Raw genomic sequence first — 22,690 nt, 5'->3', positions numbered from 1 at the left:
TGTTTCGACCATCGAACGCATGTAACTCCGCTACTACGGCACCGTAGCGAAAAATTCTCTCAGGTACGTGTTCGTTGCAGACTCGTGCACAACTGTAACACCACAACTAAATTTAAACCTCTGGGTGGTTTAGGGGCCGTTTAACGTACCACCCATTCTGTAACTAATAGCCCACCGGTTATGTGCCCTGCGCATTACATGGCATCTCCAGCTCCATTTTTAGCTCTTAATGTCCACTAGAATATCGACTACCCTTACAAAAAATTTTAATGTGTTTTTTTAGAAAGTCTTTTGAATGTTCTCTATAGAACTCTATTGTGTTTATTTTGATTGCCTATAGAATTTTCCTATAGAGTTTCAAAAGTTATTTGGCCACCGCATTCTTATAGGAACTCTAAAGACGCATTTCTATAGAACATTTCTATCGAGTTGCTTTAAAGATGCTAAAGACAAATTTCTATAGAATATTTCTATCGAGTTTCTTTAGAGATGCTAAAGACAAATTTCTATAGAATATTTCTATCGAGTTTCTTTAGAGATGCTAAAGACAAATTTCTATAGAATATTTCTATCGAGTTTTTTTAGAGATGCTAGAGGCAAATTTCTATAGAATATTTCTATCGAGTTGCTTTAGAGATGCTAAAGGCAAATTTCTATAGAATATTTCTATCGAGTTGCTTTAGAGACGCTAAAGACAAAATTCTAGAGAATATTTCTATGCAGTTGCTTTCGAGTACCTACAAGCAAATGCCTATAAAAGCTAGGCCGATACGTGTAAAGAACTTGCAATTTACCAAAGTTCTACTGTAGGCAATAAGGACTACAGTAAATGCAGTGGCAAAATAATTGGTGCTACAACCACAAAGTATTCAGTTTGAAATGTTTATTGCACTTCAGACTAGATACATACTTCATATATGTGACATACACGCTTCAGACTAGAACTTGCAACACACAAACTGTAGCTGCCAACATGCTTCTCAGGTCAAGCTGGTGGTGCAAACACGCGAAACATGAGGTAAAAGAATCAGTGGCAGACTTGATTACAGTTGACACCTGGCAATAACAGGCTTGACTAGGACAAGAAACCATACCATTAAAACTGCAAAAGGAGTGCCTGTTCCAGCAGTGCACATTGAACGGTTGGATACTAAAGCCTGAAAATAGACTGATATGAATGTGCACTGCAATGTTGTGTCAGCCTGATGAAACGACACAGCATTTTAGTTTGTTTAAGTGCAAAAATAACACTGGCAGTCGCTGTGAAAATGTGGCAAATAATGGCTTTCACAGATAAGTACACCATATACCGAAACCACACAGCATATTAGTCTATGTTTATGTGTAAAATTAGCACTCGCAGGCCCTGCAAAAATGTGGCAAACAGTGGTTATCATAGAGCAGTACAGCATATATCGTACAAAGTTTAAGAGCTTGTATTTCGTTGTAAGGGAAACAATTTTGAGATCAGAGCCAATATTCTAATTAGGGTGAGAAATACAAACCAGACCGACACACGCAACGACTAAAAAAGAGATTTAGCTCAGGAGCTCCTATGTAATGCACATAAACAGTAAATAGTTTTTCTCGGCAACTATGGAATCAAATTTGATGAGGTTTGATACATTTAAAAAAGTTTAAATCATAGTTTTACATTAAAACTATCAATATTTATTAAAATTTGCTGAAAATAGCAAAACTTGAAGGAAAAGGACTTAGTTTGCAACTGTAAAAAAATAAAGAAGAACTAGCACAAGTTCGTTAATTCTGTAAATTTTCCTACTCAAATACATCCAAAATACAGAAATACTTTTGAGACAACCACAGCACTAATTTCAAGTTTGTGGCATTTGAGAATTCAACTTGTTGCAGGAAGAACTATTTGGCAGGTTTAAGAAAAATAACACCACGAAGCTTACTAATCCCCGTCTCTGTGCCAGAAAGAGATATCACAGTTCTGCAGACTCCATCTGCTATGTCTAAAGTCAACAAACTTGATAGATGAATTTACAGCTTACATGAAATTGTTGCAATGTTTGAGAGTTTCGCACATCTAATCATAAATTAGTGATTGTATATTAGAGCAGCATATGGTATCTCTAATTTGCCAGATTAAATTATGGTATTAGGTCCAACAGAAATGTGATCTCATTCTTTAGTTATGAGTAAGATTTGTTAACCTTACTGCTCTGTTTCTTCAAAATTTGCAGTTTTCATGAATTCGTATCAAAAGCAGACTAGTTGTCTGAAAATGTTTTATCATGGTACTGTGCTACGTGAATTATGCTTTTTCAAATAACATGTTTACTTTGATGCAATGATATTTCTTTATTTTATCTGATTCCTTGCTGAAAAACTGCACAGTATTCACGAGATATGAATAAATAAATATTAAGTGAATAAGTAAACAAATAAATATTGCGGTTTGTCCTATCATTCTACCACCAGCATGACCTGTATGGAGCTTTGGCTACTGCTCACATGTTGCAAGTTCATTCTTACATGATCACCTGCTATTTCACTTCCCAGGAAAGGAGCGAGGAAAGGCTAGTTTTTGGCCTCATTTGGTCCGTCTAGTAACGGCGACGCTGGAGCCTGGAAAATACAATTGAAATTAATTTTCAAAAGGTGTAATGAACATTCAGCCATAATGTATTAGCAGGCACAAACATGCCACAAATATCTATATAGTTGTAGCATTATGCTAAGTTTCATTTCAGTATTTCAGAAAAAAATTATAACAGAAAAGTGGCAGAACACCCCACCTCCCCACCACTCTGCCAAACAGCGGCAGTTCTTTTGAGAATCATTTTTGACAATATCTTTACTTTCCCAAGATACTGTGACATCAGCACTGGGCCAATGTGCCTGGCAGTAGAATATCATTGCTGATGACAAAAAGCATCTCCAAACGACAACAGCCTAGTCACACATTAATCTCATCTTGCAATGACAACACATTCCCCATTTATAAGATAAGCAAGCAGGAACACCCATGAGCTAAGAGTCCTATACAGACGTCACACTGTCCATAGGAAACAAATTTTTTGAAAAGAAGGGAATGACCTACTGGCTTCTATTGCTGAGCAGTAGACAAAATATTCCATCCGCTGTTAGCCATAGTTGGTATGTACTATGCTTAATATGCCAATAATAAATTTCTCACATGGAGCTTGAGCAATCATGATGATGCATGTAAGTATCCATTGTATGGGGAACAATAATGTTTTAAGTTGTTTTCGCAAATTATGATGGATAACTGCCAATTAGTGGTATTTGGAACACAATCGCAGTGTCACTGTCAGATACAATGGACACAGTATATTCGTGCTTTTTGAGTTATTGAAACAATTAGTTTCTAATCTAGTACAGGTATGTACACTGATATGTATACTAAACGCAATGATAAGACTTCCCAATTGCAATTGAAAAGTTAATTCAGTTTTAATTAAAAAGGGTCCTTCTTGCAACATGGCATGTGAAAAACAGAAAACAAAAATTATACTAATCATGTCTCTTTGAAAATTGATTGCATAACTGCTCTGTAGGTCAAGCAGAAAATTTAACAAGAAATAACGTGCCTAAAACTAGTTGCAACAAACAAATTTGTTCCTACGAAGGTTGCAGACAATTCAGTAAACAGATTGTGACCCAGTCTTTTTATGTGGCATTCCTCAGCGAATTTGTTGGTCAATTGGTTGCCGCAGCTGAACAAAACAGATGAACAGTCTAAATCTGGTGTGCAGCCCCAGTCCCATGGGTGCATGGTCAAGTGGGACGAACATACTGATCCGGGGAGTGAATTATGGTGCTGTCTTAGGCACGTGTTGAGGCACCGGCCAATCTGCTGCATGTACATTTGACCAAATATACACATGATCACAAGAATAGACTACACTACCTCTGACAGACACAAGACAAATTTAGTGGTATCTAAGCAAGCCTTTCTTGTTGGGGTGCCTATATGCACAGCAGTGTGCAAGAGAATTGAGAAAGGCAAGCAGGCAAGGGAGGCTTGCTCGGTGAAAGATACCACCAAAATTGGCGTGTGTGTCACAGGCAGCGTACTGTATCCCTTTCACATGTGGTCAAGTGTACATAGGGCAAACTGGCCGGTATCGTATGTGTATAAGAGACCACCATATTTCATTCAAAAGACCAGTATGGTCATCCAACTTGGCCGTACATTTCCACAACGGGGCTTCATGTTGGATTAGAATCGTTCATCTATTTTCATCCACTGTAAAAATTGACAAGTGAAATCGATGAGGCATACCACATATATAGTAAGACATGTGGGTGAGCCGCCATTTCTAATGCAACAAACAAAAAAGGCATCCTGTGTAGGTCACAAGGTATCCATATCAGTCTGTGCCTATGTACTACTGAAGTAAATGCAGCATAGTAAATACTGACCATCATATTAATTTTCAAGAAATTAAAGCTCACCAAATGTGTATTTCGCAGTGGCTGTTACTAAGGGAACAAAGAAGTAACTGTAAAGATATCAATGATAAACAAAGGTGTGCACACTACGTGCTTAGACCTGTGACATATTTAGTCCACTACACTTCGAATTCCTACATGCACAGAAAACTGCACGAGATTGTAGCACAAACAGAAAAAAATTATGCAAATAAGGGGTACAGCATAGGAAATAGTTTTCAAAGAATAAAACCACAATAAAAAGTCATAAATACACTACGTACAAAGCAAAAATTATATTTAACTTGCAGGTAAGCAACTTACGCAAAAGAAATACTAAACATCAGGAAAGGTTAGGTATAGTTTTATACAGAACACAATAATGTGGGCATAATGGCTTTGCACACAAATAGGTAGCAAGTTCAATAAGGTTGCATAAATATTTAGTCTCTTTAGTAAGCTGCAGTATGGAATGTGTTGACAAAATTCACCATGAATGACACCAAGTCCCCTTTTTGGAACACATACATTTCATACACATCTGGCATGACCATCCAGATCACACGCCATGCTGCTGCAGCCATATATCCAGAGGGTCTGCATTTCTGGGGGCTCCTCGATCTTGTAGTTTATGTTGTGGGTCACGGCCTCGCCACTACAAAATGAGTTCCATGTTAGCTTATAGCAGTGGCACAATAAAGCTGTGATATCGTGAAAACATGCAATCAGCACCTAAAAGGGTCATGAAAACAATGTCTGCACTAATGTGGAAAGAGAGCAAATGCTTGAAATTATCGAATGTCATGACAATAGGGACCTCTACATAAAATAATGTTTTGGACGCGCCGTAGCAGCAGATTACAATCTAATCTTAATGTTTTTTCCATTACTTAGTATAGGCAACGTTCCCCTGTCATGTTTAGTTAAGTCAGTTATGTCAACACATCTTGTTCTGGAAATAAAGCTGTACAAGTAGCAAGCTGTGATTGGCTTACATTTTTTCCCTAGAACTGTTCGTTAGCCAAAAACCTCGTAAGCAGAGATTGTGCACAACGTCGAAGCATTTATAAGTGAGGAAACGTCATTGAAGAAAGAATCGATGAAGAGGTAGACGGGTCGTTACTATGCAACTTTAGCAGACAGGCGGGAGCTCACGCACAGCTGCACAAGGTGAACACGATTTCCGAAACTTTTCTCAGCGGAAGCAAACGCTTATCAGGGTTATCAATTCCGCACTGTGGCAATAGAGTTGCGTACACAATTTTTACAACCAGCGCGTAGCAAGTATCAGCACAGGGTTCACTGTTGACGTGGGTATTCCACTTGCTACGTTCGCAAGGCACTCTATACACACACGGGAAGCACACACAACACGGATGAACGCACGTGTAGTTGGCGAGCACGATTGCTTACCGTTTCAACAGTACGGCGAGGTCGAAAGGCGCTCTCCAAGTTTCCAGTGATGCGTCTGCGATGTTACTTGCAGCAAACAAGCCGCTGGGTAGTGGACGAGCTGAGGCACGCTAATAATACGCATTACTTCTTTGCGCCGTCCAGCAAGCTTTCCACGACAACCAGCGGAGACAAAGGGAACGCACTCCACGGCATGAAAATCGTTGGTCCACATTTAGCTGGCGCGCCACGCATACGGCGTGCTTACAGCGAGACTCAAGCCATCTTCTGGCACTTTCGTGCTCGCGAACTACGTCTCATTTCATTACAGCAAACCTAATAACACACGATCAAACAAACACATCGATGCAGCTCGCACAACAACCGTTGAAGACGGAGCAATTACAACACGCCGTATCTTCGTATTCTACCTGTCGCGTTGAATACGAAAATACCGACGCTGCCAGCGCCGTCTGTATAATAGTGCGGCTGTTGTGGCCTCCGTGATTCCAACAATAATACCCACTACAGCAGGTTTTGTGCTGTTTTGGGCCGAACTACATACATATGTTGCTAGACAAGAAGAAACATTGACATGCTCATATTGTGTGCTATAGTTTAGGGCAGAAATAAATTACATGCAGTATTCTTGCTTTTGAATCGCTTATGCCACATGTAGTCAGCAAAAAGCATGGCCTTCAAGATCCGGACAATTTACCCTGCGTAAGCTATTGCTGGGGTGTGATTTTAACGATTTCAACCTCGGTCACTGGCCTTAAAACCTTAACTGACTTTATGCGCAGCCGTTACCTGCACTACATGCGCCCTGACTTCGTTTCTCATTGAAGTAACTTCCTGCTGTCGTTTAAATGTAGCCCAGAAATTGTCCACACAACCTCGGAGGTACACATGTGCAGTGTGTGATGTTTCCGTGCGCTTGTGTCCGTCGCACAGCAACATAATTTATATACGATGATTTTTAATTTTACCCGTGAGGCACAGGTTACGCTTATGTGTTCCCTATCTTGCTTTCGTGGCGATGTGCTTATCATGCGCGGATCGCGCTCATGTGGTCCGTGACTTTTCAAGATTCCTTGAAAAAGAAAATCGTTTCTGCAGCGTGCATTTGTCGCATTTGAGTGGTGTGTGCCAGAAATGTGCGGCGGCGTTCGATGTGTTTCCGCCCCAAGTGCTGCAGTCACTGCATGCCAGCAAATAGATATGACGCGATTGCTAAGGCGCAGTTTTGCTTAGTGTTTCTCGGTATACATCTTTGTGATTTGCCTGCATATGCGATATAAACCACAATGCGCGCTTCCGTTATATTTCTTTGGTTTTCCTAATTTCGATTAGTGTGATGTTTGCCTTCGTCAATGAGTGTCTTTTTAACGATGCTCTTACTTCCTAGTAAAAAACCTCGGAAATGCCAATTGCAAGAACCAGCGCCTTCCAGTGCCTTCCAGTGTGAAATCAGCGCGTTGTTATTATTTTTTTTAAGCACTGGATCGCACTGGGTACGCTGGCGCTCGCTGGGACTCACTCGAGACCAGTGAGAACGCTGGATAGGAGAGCTGGGTCACACTGGAAGAGACGGTCGCATTGGAAACCGCTGGTTGTGTTTGTGCCGCGCTGGCTCCAGTACGCAAGGACGAGCGCTGCTCAATATTAAATGCTTTATACAATTTCATCACTTCATACTAGTCTCTTGTCCTAAATAACGCTATATCTTAGGGTCATAGAACTATTTCGTGTCGCAGCATGGAATAAAGGTGCGTGAGCTGCCTTGTTTATTCCTGCACATGTGACAATGAAAATCACTTTCGTTTTTTTGCATTTTGCCTTTTGACAAAGCGGATAGCTAAATTCTGGAACGAAACCATGCAAACGCAGAGGATGCCGCTTTTTTAGTAGTTCGCACGTAACATGTGATTGGGAGTTATCGCCATTGTCGCAGTGTTGTGGAGTGGACATGAAATCCAGAAGTAGTTCAGACGCGCTCGAACAGACCCCGAGTTCGAAGCCTACCGCTGCTTGATATTATCGCACCGATAACAAGGCTGAGGCCATTCGTGCGCTTCCACTTTCCCTATTGTACTAAAAAGAGTTCTGAGGCTCAAATACACACATTTTAGCTTTCGCCAGCTACCCGCGCCGAGATCAGTCCCCACCGAAGCTTAGGCATAGCGTATCCGCCGAGTCCGTCTGCACGCTATTGGCGCGTCTAACCTCAAGAATCAAGGAGTCTAAGAAGGATAAATTACTTTATATTTCAGATTTCGCATCGGTGCTTTCAAATAAACAATTTTTTCATGTCTACAGTGCCAGCACAAGAAGTGAGGAGCGCCGATGTGACGCGTCATAAACGCAGGTATATGTGCTGTCGCCGAAGGCTCCCAGCACAAGCCTGCGCTTCTCTGACGAAGATATATGACTAGACAGACGTGTAGACTGAAATACATCACTGAACTAAGAAAACATAGCATACCCCTCGCGTGAAGAACAAGAAACGGCTATCGAAATCGGCAGTAACAGCCCATTCATGCAGCGTCCCGGGTCGGTGGTTCATTTAGGATTTTTTTCGAAGTTAAAATACCAATCGCAAGTGAAAGTCGATGTTATGGCACTTCCGAGCACACTATTGAATACGGAAAGCAAATTTTTCTTTGTGGTACAGGCGTGAGTTTTAGTTGCTGGGCGATAGCGCATCTACCACGTCTGTGCAAGACTTCTCTCTGTGAAACTAAAAGTGCTTCTCGATTTTGGTATGCTAAATTATCCGCCCGTGTTCGTATGCTGGCGTGGCGTACCGGTAGTGATCCAGGCTGGGGATCTGCAGGTGCGACGATCGAATCCTGGTCAGAGCACTTCTGTTTTTACATGTTCTTTTTTTCGTTTTTCATTGCACTAAAACGCTCTCTGTTGCTTTCTCTATTCAAAAAATGCATACGGTGTCTAGGCACCGCGTATTTAACGCGCTAGAGCTGTTTTTCGCACCAGTAACCAGCGCCTCCCAGTACGCCGCGCTTGCCCAGCGCCCCATGCATCCAGCGCGCGGCACTGGACCCATAATCCAGCGATGCACTGGATACTGGGTACTGTTTATAGAGTGAAAATATAGAGCCGTTCTTAGACAGGCCGCACTTTAGCTTCTTTAATGTCCTATAAACGTTCCTTTATAGAACTCAGTACATATGCCATATGATGGCACATTTTTAGAACGGAAATGGAGAGCCAGTCTAGAGACAGGCCGCATTAGAAGTTCCGAAAACGTTCTATAAATTTTTCTATAGAATTTGGTGCATAAGATGTCAACACGACCTCTATAGAATTATTATGGTGGATGTAGAGCCATTCTATAGACAGGCCGCATTAGAAGTACTGAAAAGGTTCTATAAACATTTTTTCTGTAGAATTTGGCACATAAGATGTTAATACGACCTCTATAGAACGTTTCTGAAAACGTTCAATAAAAAATTTTCTATAGAATTTGGTACATAAAATGTCAATACGACCTCTATAGAACATTTATGGAGGGTGAATGGAGAGTCGGTCTATAGACAAGCCGCAGTAGAAGTGTTAAAAACTTTCTATAGACATTATTTTATAGAATATTGTACATATGATGACAATAAACCCTCTATAGACTGCTTATAGAGCGTGAATGGAGAGTCAGTCTATAGAAAAGCCGCATTAGAAGTGTTAAAAACTTTCTATAGACATTATTTTATAGAATTTAGTACATATGATATCAATACACTCTCTATAGAACATTTATAGAGAACGAATGGAGAGCCATTCTATAGACAGGTCGCGTTAGAAGTTTTAAAGACATTCTATAAAAATTACTTTATAGAATTCAGTACATAGGACGTCAATACACCCTCTATTGCACATCTATTGTGTGTGAAATGACTTGTTTCTATAGAAAGGTTTCTATAGACTTCTTATAGAGATTCTATGCAGACGACTCTATAGATCGCGAGTTCCTATAGAGTCCCTTTTGACTCCATAGGAACTCATTAGGAGTTCTAAAGGAACTCTAAATCCATTTTCATAAGGGTACCCGCGTTTGCTCTCAAGTCCACATCGCTGTCGTCCTGTGTCTTAGCGTTACGCCTAGAGTTTTGGTTCCGTCGCTCATTGCAGGGTGTGTAACTTCTAAAGTTTCTTTGTAGCCTCCAAGTTTATGCGTCATATGCTAGTAGCAGTAGGATAATATTACACTTTTCTTTTCAAGGATAGCAATAAGCTCCCGGTCACGATTTGATAATGCCTGCCGTATCAGCTCCAACCAATTTGTGTTCCTCTGTAAACTGACCTAGAATCAATTTACTCCTGTGGAAACTCTGGGGACTGACTGCCGATCCTATATTCTTGGTCTCTTGCCCGGGTATTTGACAATAGCTTGGTCTTCGGCATATTAATCTGCAAGCCTAGTCTCACGCTTCACCCGCTAAGGCTCTCAATAATTTGTTGCATGGCACAGTAGCTTTTTTCCATTCCGCCTCTACCGGAATGCGGACGCCGCGGTGGGGCGCGAACCTGCGATCGTGTCTTCTTGCGCAGCGCGGTGCCATAACCGCTAGGCCGTGGCAGGTAGAAAGAACACGTTGTGGCGAGCGCGGAGCCGGGCAGTAAATGTCAGAGCGCGGGAGAGCTGTTGCCTGTTGATTTTCCAGCATAATGCAAGAATTTCTGTATTGCTCGATTCGATTCCTTTGTTACCTATACTAACACGTACGAACTTACCGATCCCAACGACAAGGTAGGGAGAGTGCCGCTTGAACCAATGGCATAGCACGATATGCAAGAACAAAACGAAAGTTCCTGGTGTATCCCCTTGGCCCCCAATATTACGTGTCCATTCTTAAGGAATGCTCTCTAGGCATGAGCAAATAAAAAAGTTTATAAACGAAATTATTAACATAGGCTTCTGTCTAACAGATTTTCAATATCTCAAGACGGGCCATCAGCTAGTAAAGTAAAGGTTAGTAAAGGTTAGATTCACTAAAAAATAAACTTGTTTAGTATGAGTAAGTAGGCCTTGCGATGTCATCTGCTAGAAAGTTACCATCTGCCTGCAAATAAGGAAACCTTCAGGCTGAAGATGTTTCGACAGGAGGATTCGTCTTCACCATGGCAACAAGGGCTTTCTTTGGCAGCGTTTATATGCGCAGTTAGGTCTATGCCTCCCTCCTCACTCAAGAGCACGGAGCATAAGCGGGTTCAAGAAAGTAACGTGAGTGAGAGAAGTGTAATTGTTGAAAATAAAAAAAAACAAATTATGATAGTGAATATGGCCGGAAGTACACTGCGATATCTCATAAAAGGTAGTAGTTAGCTTTTCCATGTTAGCCAGTGTTGTGTTGGTGCTGTTCATCATTCATAGCGTCCTAGCTCATGAACAACTGAAAGGGAGCAGCAAGAGACAGGTGTTTTCAACCTCTCCAACAGATCCCTTAGCTCAATCCATCTGATGAAAGACAGCAAATGACTCTGACATGTAAGAATCTTACATATCTATATATTGGGCTTAGTTTTTCCAGATACGAGCAAATAGTCAGAAACGGATTTGTACAGTGTAAAAACAAGTTTAAAGATAATAAAAAAATAGTCTCATCAAAAGGTTAAGAGCAAACTCTGCGAATGGACCATGAAATCAGAGCACAAATACCTGCCTTGTCCAAAGTTGAGACATGAAAATAGAATACGCTAATACGAAATTACTATTACATGGAAAATAGGTCACGACATTTAAGTCAAGGATAACATTAAATTACTGAGGAACTTCGCGAATGTAAAAATATAAAAGGGAGAAAAAAAGAAGATAGGACTAATGGGACCAAACTAATATAACAACTGCTGCTTATATTATTTTGATTTGGATAATTACTAGATTTCAGGCCTCTCTTATAAACCTTAATTCTTGTCTGTTGCTGTGTACTTAACTTATGCATGAAATATTAGTATATTTTCGGTCACTGGAAGAGCCAGTAAAACGGTTGGAATACCTGTTTAGCGTAAATGTGTCCTCCTTTGTTTACTTGTTTTTACTTGCATTATGTTTATTTTATTGCTGTTCGTCTCGTCGGTGTCCTATGTAGTACTTATAAAAGACTTACATGTATAAAAAAAGTTTAGCTGCAGCGTTTGAAGCTTAAGTTCTTCAACGTTGAAAGATTCAGCAACTGCTTTGGAAACTTGTTGCCGTGATCAGCTCCTAAAGGTAATCACAAGACTAAAAATTTGTTCTCTTCAGCCAAAATTGCTGAATCTGTTCATTTTACATTTTTGAGAACGCGCTTCTGGTATTAGGTGACACTCTCAAAGATCTTGTGGAGAAGCAGTCTATGCTCTAGAATCTACATTTAGAGCGAAAACCACGTGTTTCTTGCTGCTTGATCATTCGGCGGATTATTCAGCTACAAAACAGGGAAGTGAAATAGCAAGGGCAGATGAGTATATATACGTAGGAGTATGGAATAAACACGGAATCAGGTGCATAAACGAACACGGAAAGCCAGTCACAAAGAAGGGCAACAAAATGCGGTCGCAGTTGAACATACGATGCTACGGGTGTGTACGAGTGAGAGCTAATAGAAAGGTATAATCGTTTCCGGGTTTACAGTGAAAGGCAAAAAAATGCGGTCGTAGTGTAACATACCATGCTACAGGTGCATGAGAGTGAGCAGTATATAGAAAGTTATAATGGTTTCCGGGTTCACATTTGCAACCTTGGAGCTGGGCTTAAAAGCTAACCTCCATCTGGGATTGGCAGTTCATAGGAGAGGTCTGTGGAGCTAAGCACTGGAAGGCGCACAAAATACCACGAATGAAGCGGCCCAGAGAGACATGGGTGAACCAACTTTACCAGTGAAAGCAGCATGGAAGAAAACCTGCTTCGAGATGGGATTGGAGAATGAAAACAAAAATTTACGTGCCTGTACAGACAAAATGCCGGCTGAACTTGTGTGAAACGAATCACGAAAGTAGCAATTATTAAACTAACGTCGCCGACAGCAGCAAAGAAAACAGTGTTAAACTTATAGTCAGAGACAGGATAGCGATTTGGACAAGTTGGTTGAAGTTCTTGACGTAAAAGCTGCACAAAGCACAGAAGCACGGGAAGAAAATGGCTGTGTAGTTAGAGTTGGATTAGACGAAATGAGCTGAGAAAGCTTTTCCACAGGATGATTTTCTCCACACTAGTCCCAGCAGAATACATCGCTGCCACATCTTCATGACGCTTTCCTTTAAGCAGTACTTTCACACCAAAAGAGAAAAGTAATCACGCAACGATTAGTGTTGCAAATATCGGGGCAGCAATATGGCGTTTGGGCAGATATTCCTGAAGAACAGTGTGAGGCCACGCGTTGTCGTGCGATAATAAAAATCACCGCCCAAGCACTCCGTACACATGGTTAACCAGTGAAGCTGAATCGTACGGTCCCATTGTTCATCACAGGGTTAATACCGACAGTTGATTACACGACGGCTTGGTAGGCTGCTGGATCCTGATCGGTAAGCAGTTGCTGCTTGCGCGTGGCTGCACGAGCCTGTTCTTGTGCCCGGAGTGCCGCATCGGCACGGCATAGATGAGCTCGTTCCCGGTTCTGCTCGCGGCGTTGCTGATCGAAAGCTGCCTGCTCCTCAGGATCACGTATGACGCCTGTCCTACCAATTGCAGAGCCAGAGAGGAACTGCTGCACGCACGTGCGGTTACGATGGAGAGCAACGACGTCACTACTGGCGCAGCCAATCGTGCGCATGTCTTTCTCTTTTTCGCGCATGCGCATGACATTGCGCCGAATGAGTTTTCAGCGTACAGGCAACAGAGGGACGGACGAATCGGCTAGCCATATAAAGCTTCACTGTAAAAGCTGTTCAGATGGGAACTCAAGATGGCTCTGCCGAGTTACTTGGCGCGAAAATTTCAGCCTATGAACGTAGAAGTTTTGGTTAATTATATGTGTTTCAGGCAGATAATCATGAATCAAATGCTCAAGCAGAAAAAACTTCCATAAGCATTATTTTACTTGCTCGGGCTGTCACTTAACTTGTTAAGAGGGAATTAGGCCATGGCCATGCCATTCGGCGCTTCGTCGGTTCGCTTGAGGGCCATACAGACAGCAACAGTGTTCATTTCCGCCAGTTATGCTGAGCACAAATGTAGGATCCTTTCGAGCATTTTCCAAAAGTTCAGTGGCAATCGTTCGTATAGTTTATTTTTGTGCGACTCTCCATATGGGAGGGACAATTTTTGCATACGCTTTATGCGCAGAATTCAGTTCAGCCCTAACAATCGAAGCCGGATTTAAGTGTCGAGAAGGTGGAGTTAGGTGAAATAATTTTCTGGGGCAGGCGATTCGTGCTCTGCACGTGGAAAAGGTTCAGAAGCCATTGAGCACTTTCTTGCCACGTGTCGTGCAGGATGGGCGAGCGAAACATGACCCAGCGAGCAAAACCTGGGCGATCATGCATATTATTGTGTTTGAGACGTGGTTGTCGACTTGGACCCTCCTCAGCTTTACTGGCGTCTTCGAAATATTCAGTGACGGTAGGTATGCCTAGGACAAGTACTTTACTCAGTTGTAAATTACTTCTGGACTAAACAGTTACTATGAACTTCATCAACCAGAAAATTGGTACTGAAAAACGCTTAGAGCAACGCTAACATGATCACTTTCTTGAACTGTACCACTGCTGACCCTCTAAACAACCTGATCAGACAGAGCTTGTCGATGTATCTTGAACGCTTGCCTCTAGACTAGATTGAAGAAATTCGAATAAACTCCAGAAACAAGTATTCTTTCTGGGGCATTAACACACCGGTGATAATGTATTCTCTAAGGCGATCTCACAACTGAGAAACATCTCTGTTCGGTCCTCCTTAGTATATCGACAAGGAACGATCACCGCTCTTATTTATGACACTCACCAGGAAATCACGCCTGCTGGTCTCGCTAAACTTCTCTCACCATTAATTCCAGTTATAAATATTCATCGCTTTTGACAGTTCAGGTGCAATAAACCAGTATTGCAGTCGGAAAACCTCTACCTATGCACTCAAATATTGAATGCATGAGGCATATCATCATCATCATTATCATCATCATCATCAGCCTGGCTACGCCCACTGCAGGGCAAAGGCCTCTCCTATATTTCTCCAACTACCCCGGTGCTAATGTGCTAACTGTGGCCATGTTATCCCTACAAACTTCTCAATCTCATTCGTCCACCTAACTTTCTGCCACCCCCTGCTAAGCTTCGATCCTATTGGAATCCAGTCCGTAACCCTTAATGACCACCGGTTATGTTCCCTCCTCATTACATGCCCTGCCCATACCAATTTCTTTTTCTTGATTTCAACCATGATGTCATTAACTCGCGTTTGTTCCCTCACAAAATCTGCTATTTTCTTATCCCTTAACGTTACACCCATCCTTCTTCTTTCCATAGCTCATTGCGTCGTCCTCAGTTTAAGTAGAACTCTTTTCGTAAGCCTCCTGGTTTCTGCCCCGTTGGTGAGTACTGGTAAGACACAGCTGCTATACACTTTTGTGTTGAGGGATAATGGCAACCTGCTGTGCATTATCTAAGAATGCCTGCCAAACGCACCCCCAACCCATTCTTATTCTTCCGATTATTTCAATCTCATGATCCCGATCCGCGGTCACTACCTGCCCTAAATAGATGTCTTCCCTTACCACTTCCAGTGCCTCGCTACCTATCGTAAACTGCTGTTCTCTTCCGAGACTGTTAAACATTACTTTAGTTTTCTGCAGATTAATTTTTAGACCCACCCTTCTGCTTTGCATGTCCAGGCAAGTGAGCATGAATTGCAATTGGTTCCTTTAGTTACTGGGCAAGGCAATATCATCAGCGAATCGCAAGTTACTAAGTTATTCTCCATTACATTGGCGTTTCTTAATCAAATATTTCTTCTCCTGCTATAGTTTATCGGTATCCTGTCTAACGAAGTTACCACCGACTTCTATTGCACACTCCTTAATGATGCCCATAAGATTGTCGTTCATTGATTCAACACTAAGGTCCTCTTCCTAAGTTAAAGCCGAATACCTCTTCTGTACCTTGATCCGAAATTCCTCTATTTTCTCTCTTACCGCTAACTCATTTATCGGCTTCTTATGTACCAGTTTCTTCGTTCCCTCCTCCAGTCTAGGCTAATTGGAGTTCGTACCATCCTATGGTAACTGCAGCGCACCATTCCGAACGCGTCCACATCTAGTAATATGTCAGGGTTGGCGCAGAATGTGAAGTCTATTTCATTTCTAGTCTCGCCATTCGGGCCCCTCCACTCCCGCTTGCGGAAGAAGGTATTCATTATCCGCATATTATTCCGTTCTACAAACTCTATTAATAATTCTCCCCTGCTATTCCTAGAACCTATACAATATTCCCCCACTGATTTGTCTTCAGCCTGCTTCTTGCCTACCCTGGCATTGAAGTCACCCATCAGTATAGTGTGTTTTGTTTCGACTTTAGCCATCGCCGATTCCACGTCTTCATAGAAGCTTTCGACTTACTGGTCATCATGACTAGATGTAGGCGCCTAGACCTGTACGACCTTCAATTTGTACCTCTTATTAAGTGTCACAACAAGACCTGCCACCCTCTCGTTAATGCTATAGAATTCCTGTATGTTACCAGCTATATCGGTTGTTGTAACGGTTGTTATTTTCTGCTTTTGCATCACTGTGTCTGCTGTTGTCGGGAGATGTTGAGACGAATCCTGCACCCGAATTAAAAATACTTGTACAAGAGTTGTGTGAAGGCCAAAGGCCATTCAGACCAACCTAAGCGGCCTAAGTGGGAGACTTAGGGCCCTGGAAGAGATTGTACAGCTTTTTCGGTACCAAACGGCAAGTCTTGCTGAGCTAAAAGAGACAAACTAGAGGATGAATTCATCTTTAGAAAAACATCAAGAAAAACTTGCTGGCTTAGAAGATAGAATGCGGCGAAACAATCTAACGGTGTTTAGGATATCGAAGAATGGCAATGAAAATTCAGAAGAAATTGAAAACAAGCAGTTGTAGAAATATTCAAGAAAAAGCTTGGTCTTAGCTTGAAAACTATAGAGTGGATGCCTAGAATCGGAAAGCCGCATAAGAACAAATCTGCAGAAGAAACCTTGAAGCCTCGTCCAGTAACACTGAAGCTCTATATTTATAGGGAAAAAGAAAAGGTTTTTCAAAACTGCGCAAAACTGAAAGGATGTGGTTTTTCTGTTGGTGACGACTATTCAAAAGAAACACTGAATAAACGCAGTCTACTCTGGAAGTCTGCGTTGAAAGAAAAAGAGAGCTCATGCGTGTGCCTGAACCGCGACAGGCTTACTGTAGATAGCAATGTCTACGTATGGGTTATTCCAAGAATACCCGTGTCAGGATACGACAATTCCCCAAGACCAAATTGACACATTCAAGGACTACCCTGACAGATAGTAACCAATGAACCGATACCGTCTTCCAGGAAAGAGTCTTTCGACTTATAAACCTTAATGCTCGAAGCATCACGATTAAACTCGGCGATATTGAACATGTGCTAGCCAGTTGTGACACCCATGTAGTTATTAGCGAAACATGGCTGCGACCGACAATACAAGATAGCGAGTTGTTACCTCCACGTTTTAAGATATTACGTAATGATAGAGAAACTAGAGGAGAAGGAGTTGCAATCACAACACAGGAAAACATTGAATGTGTAAGGATGAACAGTATCCCTAATCACGACAGTGCTTGGTGCCAAATCAAACTGGGAACTACTTCAGTCATAATAGGAGCAATCTATAGATCGCCTAACGCATCGATTGAATATTTAGACGCCATCGAACACTACTTAGAAAAACAGAAGACGCGAAATCAAGGGATAATAATTGGCGGGGATTTTAACTTGCCAGGGGTTGACTGGAACTCGATTACTATACAGTCACGGGAACGAGCTGACTGCGAAGTGTTGCTCGATATTTCTTTCACTAACGATTTAACCCAGGTGATACAGGAAAGCACTCAACAAAAGGGAACAGTACAGTCCATATTGGACTTAGTATTTCTTTATGGACGGTTTAAAAATTATCAGGTAGCAGTTGAAGCTGGCATATCAGACCATCAACTTGTATTTTTACAAATCAAAACCAAGGCTCCCGCAACAAATCTTCAATAATGTACTACGCACGGTCCCAATTTTGATAAAGCTCACGACACGAGTATCATCGATTATTTGTCGTTTCATCTAGACAGTCTGAGCTCTGAGGATGACGTCAATGTGTTTTGGACAAGATTCAAAACCATTACTTTGCACAGCGTAAATTCATTCGTACCAATAAGAAAAGAAAGAAGAAGTAAATGTAATCCCGGATACAGCGAGAGATTGTTCGCCTGAAGCGAAAAATAGGAAGGCAAAGGAAAGTAAAAAATCGTGGAAAGATATCTAACCCATCAGCACAGTTGCGAATAAAGCTTAGCAAGCAAAAAAGAAATACTACGAGGAAACACTTCTGAACTTCATGGTATCTTTGCAAAAGTTTTGGCGTCACTTGTCGCAAACTACTCAAAGCCAATACAGCATTGTTGTTAAAGACGAAATCATAACCGACTGTTCAAAAATTGCCTCTTACTATAACGAGTTCTTCCAGTCTGTCTTTTCAAATGTTTCTAATTCTACTGCTCCAACTACAGTAACATCATTTTCACACGTGTCAGATATGCCAGAAGTACGTATTAGCTATGAAGAAGTACTGTCGCTGCTGCTAAACATCACAGAAAAAAAAATCTGTTGGTCCGTATAGAATTCCAAATGCCTTTTTGCGAACATACGATGAATGGGTCGCTAGATACTTAGAAGTCATCTTTAATGCATCCTTGCAACAAAAACGGGTCCCAGACGACTGGCTTGTTGCAAAAGTTATCCCGATGCACAAAACCGGTGACAAGCAGAAAATTGAAAATTATTGACCAATTTCTTTAACCTGCGTCTGCCTGCCAACTCCTCGAACATATAATATCGAATGTAATATATAATTACCTAGAAAATAAGACAGCAGAACATTCGAGCCAACATAGCATCCTGCAAAAACTGTCAACAGTTACAAGCTCGTTGAAACCATCCACGACTTTTCAAAGGCAATAGAGAACGGAAAACAGGTTGATGCAATATGCTTTGATTTCTCAAAAGCTTCTGATAGGGTTCCTCATAATGAATTATCAGATTGAAACAGCTTAGAATAAATAACAATATAGTGGAATGGGTCAGGTAATATCTATCAGTTAGGACGCAGTACGTGGACGTAAACGGCTACCAGTCCGATCGTTTATTTGTAACTTCAGACGTTTCTCAAGGGTCTGTCCTTGGACCGGTATTATTCCTCGTTCATATTAACGATATTAGTTCAGATATTAATGAAAACGTAACTGTGTGACTGTTCGCGGACGACTGTTTAATGAAATATGTAACCACAAGGATTAAAAAGGGCCCAGCGATGCACTGGTGTCTGTTGAACAATGGTCTGAAACTTGGAAACTGCAGGTAAATAAAGAAAAAAAAGCGTTGTTTTACGTGTTTCAAACAAGGTTAAGCGTGTCCTAAATTTTGATTATCGCTAAGTTCCACTGTGTTAACTATCGTTAACAAATGTAAATACTTAGGAGTAACAATATCTGCAGACCTCGACTGGACTCAACATATCACTAATATATGCTCTACCCCTGAAAAATGTTATGGTTCTTATGCCACAAATTAAAACTCGCTCCAGCCCCCGTAAAGTTAACAGCTTATTTAGCAATAGTAAGGCCTACACTGGAATATGCAAGCATCATATGGTACCCCTACCAAAAAGGATTAATTTATAAAATTGAACGAGTGCAAAGAAGGACGGCTAGATTTATTCATTCAAGGTACTCCAGTACTGATTTTTTAACAGAGATGTTGCAAGAACTAAACTTGCCCCCTCTTGGAACGCCGTCGCATAGCCAGATTAAAATTCTTGTTTTTGCTTTCTCAAAATTTATTGAACTTTGATGCAGCGCAGTACCTAATTCCGTGACAGTCCGGAGCCTACGAAGTGTCCACCGCAGCAACTTTCTAGTATATCAATCCCCGTGTGTACACATACGCATACTATTTTTTCCCTAGAACCATACGAGACTGGAATGATTTACCGAAAGACATATGTGATTCTCAAACTGTAGAACATTTTGAAACCGAGGTAACAAAATATTTTCTTAATTAATCCTCATGATCGAACATTTCTCGTGTATGTTGTAGAATGTAGTTTTGTTATGTATAATGTTGCGATGTATGTGATGTAATATGTATCGTGCAAGTTGTAGTATCGTGATGCATTTTTCGGCTACACATTGCTGCTTTATGTTTCACATGACGGTTGTTAAGTCAGATTTTGCATTATATTTATGTATAATAGCACGCAGGTGATTTGCAAATCTATGTATTACCTATACAGTGCTGCTTTATGTAAGCCATGATGCGTTTTGTGCCATATTTTACGCCACCCCTGTAACGGCCCAATCTGCGAACAGTACCTGCAAATAAACAAAATAAATATCCTTATTAATCAGGAATCCGACTGCTAGTCCTCCTCTCTCCGTTAAGCCCCGGTAGCACGGGACGCGCCTGCTTTTTAGCATTGTATATGCTTCTTTTGTGCTCCTAGCCTCACTGAGTCCTCTTATATCCCATTTACTGCCCGCTAATTCCTCGAATAGCACCGCTAGACTCGCCTCTCTAGATAACGTTCTAGCGTTAAACGTTACTGGGTTCAGATTCCTATGGCGGGCCTGTCCGGACCCAGAGATTCTTAGCACCCTCTGCTGCTTCAAAGGCCTGACCGCTGCCGTGGTCAGTTGCTTCGCAGCTGCTGGGGACTGAGGGCCGCGATTTGATTGTTGTATTCATATAGGAGGTTGTGGCCAAGTACTGCGCCGGGGTGGCCAATCGTGCTCTGGTGAGGGAGTGCGTTACTGGTTCTGGTCACCAGCATCAGGCCGCACTCCAGACCTGTTTAAGCAATTTCATGAACACGCGTATTTTTCTAATCCGGTGGAAAATTTCACGGCACCGGGATTCAAACCAGCGTCCTCTTGCACGCGAGCCGGATGCTCTATCTCTACGCCACCGCTACCTGTGAGGCATATAGTGAGGTGGTTACGTGACAAGACCAGTGCAGTGCCATAGATGCGTAAAACTCGGCCATGCTGGTGCTTTTGCAAGCTGGACGGGACGTGAAAGTGATCCGGTAAAGCCCATGAATACAATAACTTCAAAAGAGAGGGAGAGAAATACCTTTATTCAGGAAAAATAGGATTAAGGGGACCGGAGGATGGGTCCTCAGTCCAGGACTCCAGTGGCCACAGACACGCGCCGGGCCAGCTCGAGGAGGCTCAATTGAGTCGCCATGTCGGTCCGGGCGAGAACGGTTGTCCAAGGCTCCCGAAAAGAATTTGGTGCTAATTTGGGTGGATTTCAGTTTGGAGCCGTCATTTTCACTCCCATGTCACATTGGACAAGGATGGCCTCCTCCCATATCAGGGACATTCGTTGGCCCATCTGGTCGGCGACATGGCATGCCACCGTCCCAAATGGGGATTGCTGTTTGTATGTATTTTTCTATCTAGGGGAACCTCGTCCACTATTAATTGCGTGTTTGGCGCGGCAAGTTCTTGGCTTGAACGACGTTGATGTTCTGAAACATCGCACGCTAACACTTGATTGTTCACTCTTAAAATAAAGGGAGCGAGAAAGGAAGAACCAGCCGTTTTCCTCCTTCAGGCCGGTAAATCCCTCCTTCACACGCACTTGACATGTCGCGCCTTCTCGCGGCAATTAAAAAGGGATGAACGTTTCTTCCTTGCGTGCGTATCTTGCGTCGCCACCGCCGGTGACCCGAACGTCGGCTACAATAACTTCTTTTCAGCAGAAAGTAATGTTAAGTAGCAAAACCTGAGGTCTAAACCTTTCATGACAAGCGAACACCAGTGTCAAAGCTCGAGCTCGAACGGGAGGTGCGATACGAGAATAGATCAACTCAAAGCAGCGCCCGGCTGCTGACTGTAAGGTTTGGAGTCGGGCTTGAAATAGATTGTAGCTGGCCCTTGCCGTCGTCCAACTTATCCACGCTGAGGACGTTGTTGAAGGGAAGGACTGCTTCACATCGAGAACGAGGAATATGGTTTATTTACAGTATCTCCGTAAGGACGTTGCGGTTCGTCAGTCTAGCATGACTGCGAGAGAAAAGCACACTCAGCAGTCGCAGAAGAGCTGCTTATAAACACTCTGTCCTCCCTAGATCCCTAGGTGAGGGAAAAACGGCAGTTCAGCGCCAATTCGTAGCATCCAACGGCATCGTAGCCGACCCGCCTTTTAGGGGGAGGGTTACACACACTTCCATGCAGGTTGTCCTGTCCACGCCGAGGTGAGTGGGTACTCGGAGACACGGGGCTTGGCCCGGGCAGGCGCCTCTTCATCCAAGTCTTGACCCCGCAGGCAATGGCCACCGCGCCCGTCCATGATTTCTAAGCCCCGTGAGACTACCGCGCAAAATATCTTCCAGGGGCTCCCCTGCGTCAAACAGCGGCAACGGCTAATCCACGAACAATGCTTAGTCCGCCGACCGCGTTTAGTCATAGCGGCGCCGAGGGTGTGTTGACGCGGCACATCGTCGTTCCTACGAAACGAGTCACCGCGGCAGGTGGTTAAGGCTTCCGTGGTCGCTTCGGGGAAGCTCGCCGCGCTCGCAGCTGCAGCTGGCTCAGAAAACTTTGCATGTCGACCCCTCTGCAGGCCGTTCCTAACATGACGCACAACGAGACAAGCGGGCATCTCGACCTAGACACCACAG

At 42.5% G+C, this 22,690-nt stretch overlaps 1 protein-coding gene and 1 long non-coding RNA gene across 2 annotated transcripts in view; one reads left to right on the top strand and one right to left on the bottom strand.

Annotated features, from left to right (window-relative positions):
- The window catches only part of LOC142566752 (tachykinin-like peptides receptor 86C), a 423,363-nt gene that overhangs the window by 91,452 nt on the left and 309,221 nt on the right, over window positions 1-22,690 (top strand). The window lies entirely within an intron of this gene.
- On the bottom strand, window positions 867-6,251 carry LOC142566753 (uncharacterized). The gene is made up of 3 exons (XR_012825124.1): window positions 5,839-6,251; window positions 4,954-5,080; window positions 867-2,595 (listed from the first exon to the last, which is right to left on the bottom strand). It is a non-coding gene; the product is annotated as an uncharacterized LOC142566753 (long non-coding RNA).

Source organism: Dermacentor variabilis, unplaced genomic scaffold (assembly GCF_050947875.1).
Source record: "Dermacentor variabilis isolate Ectoservices unplaced genomic scaffold, ASM5094787v1 scaffold_13, whole genome shotgun sequence".
NCBI classification, from domain to species: Eukaryota; Metazoa; Arthropoda; class Arachnida; order Ixodida; family Ixodidae; genus Dermacentor; species Dermacentor variabilis.
This window is presented reverse-complemented; position numbering and strand designations above follow the sequence as displayed.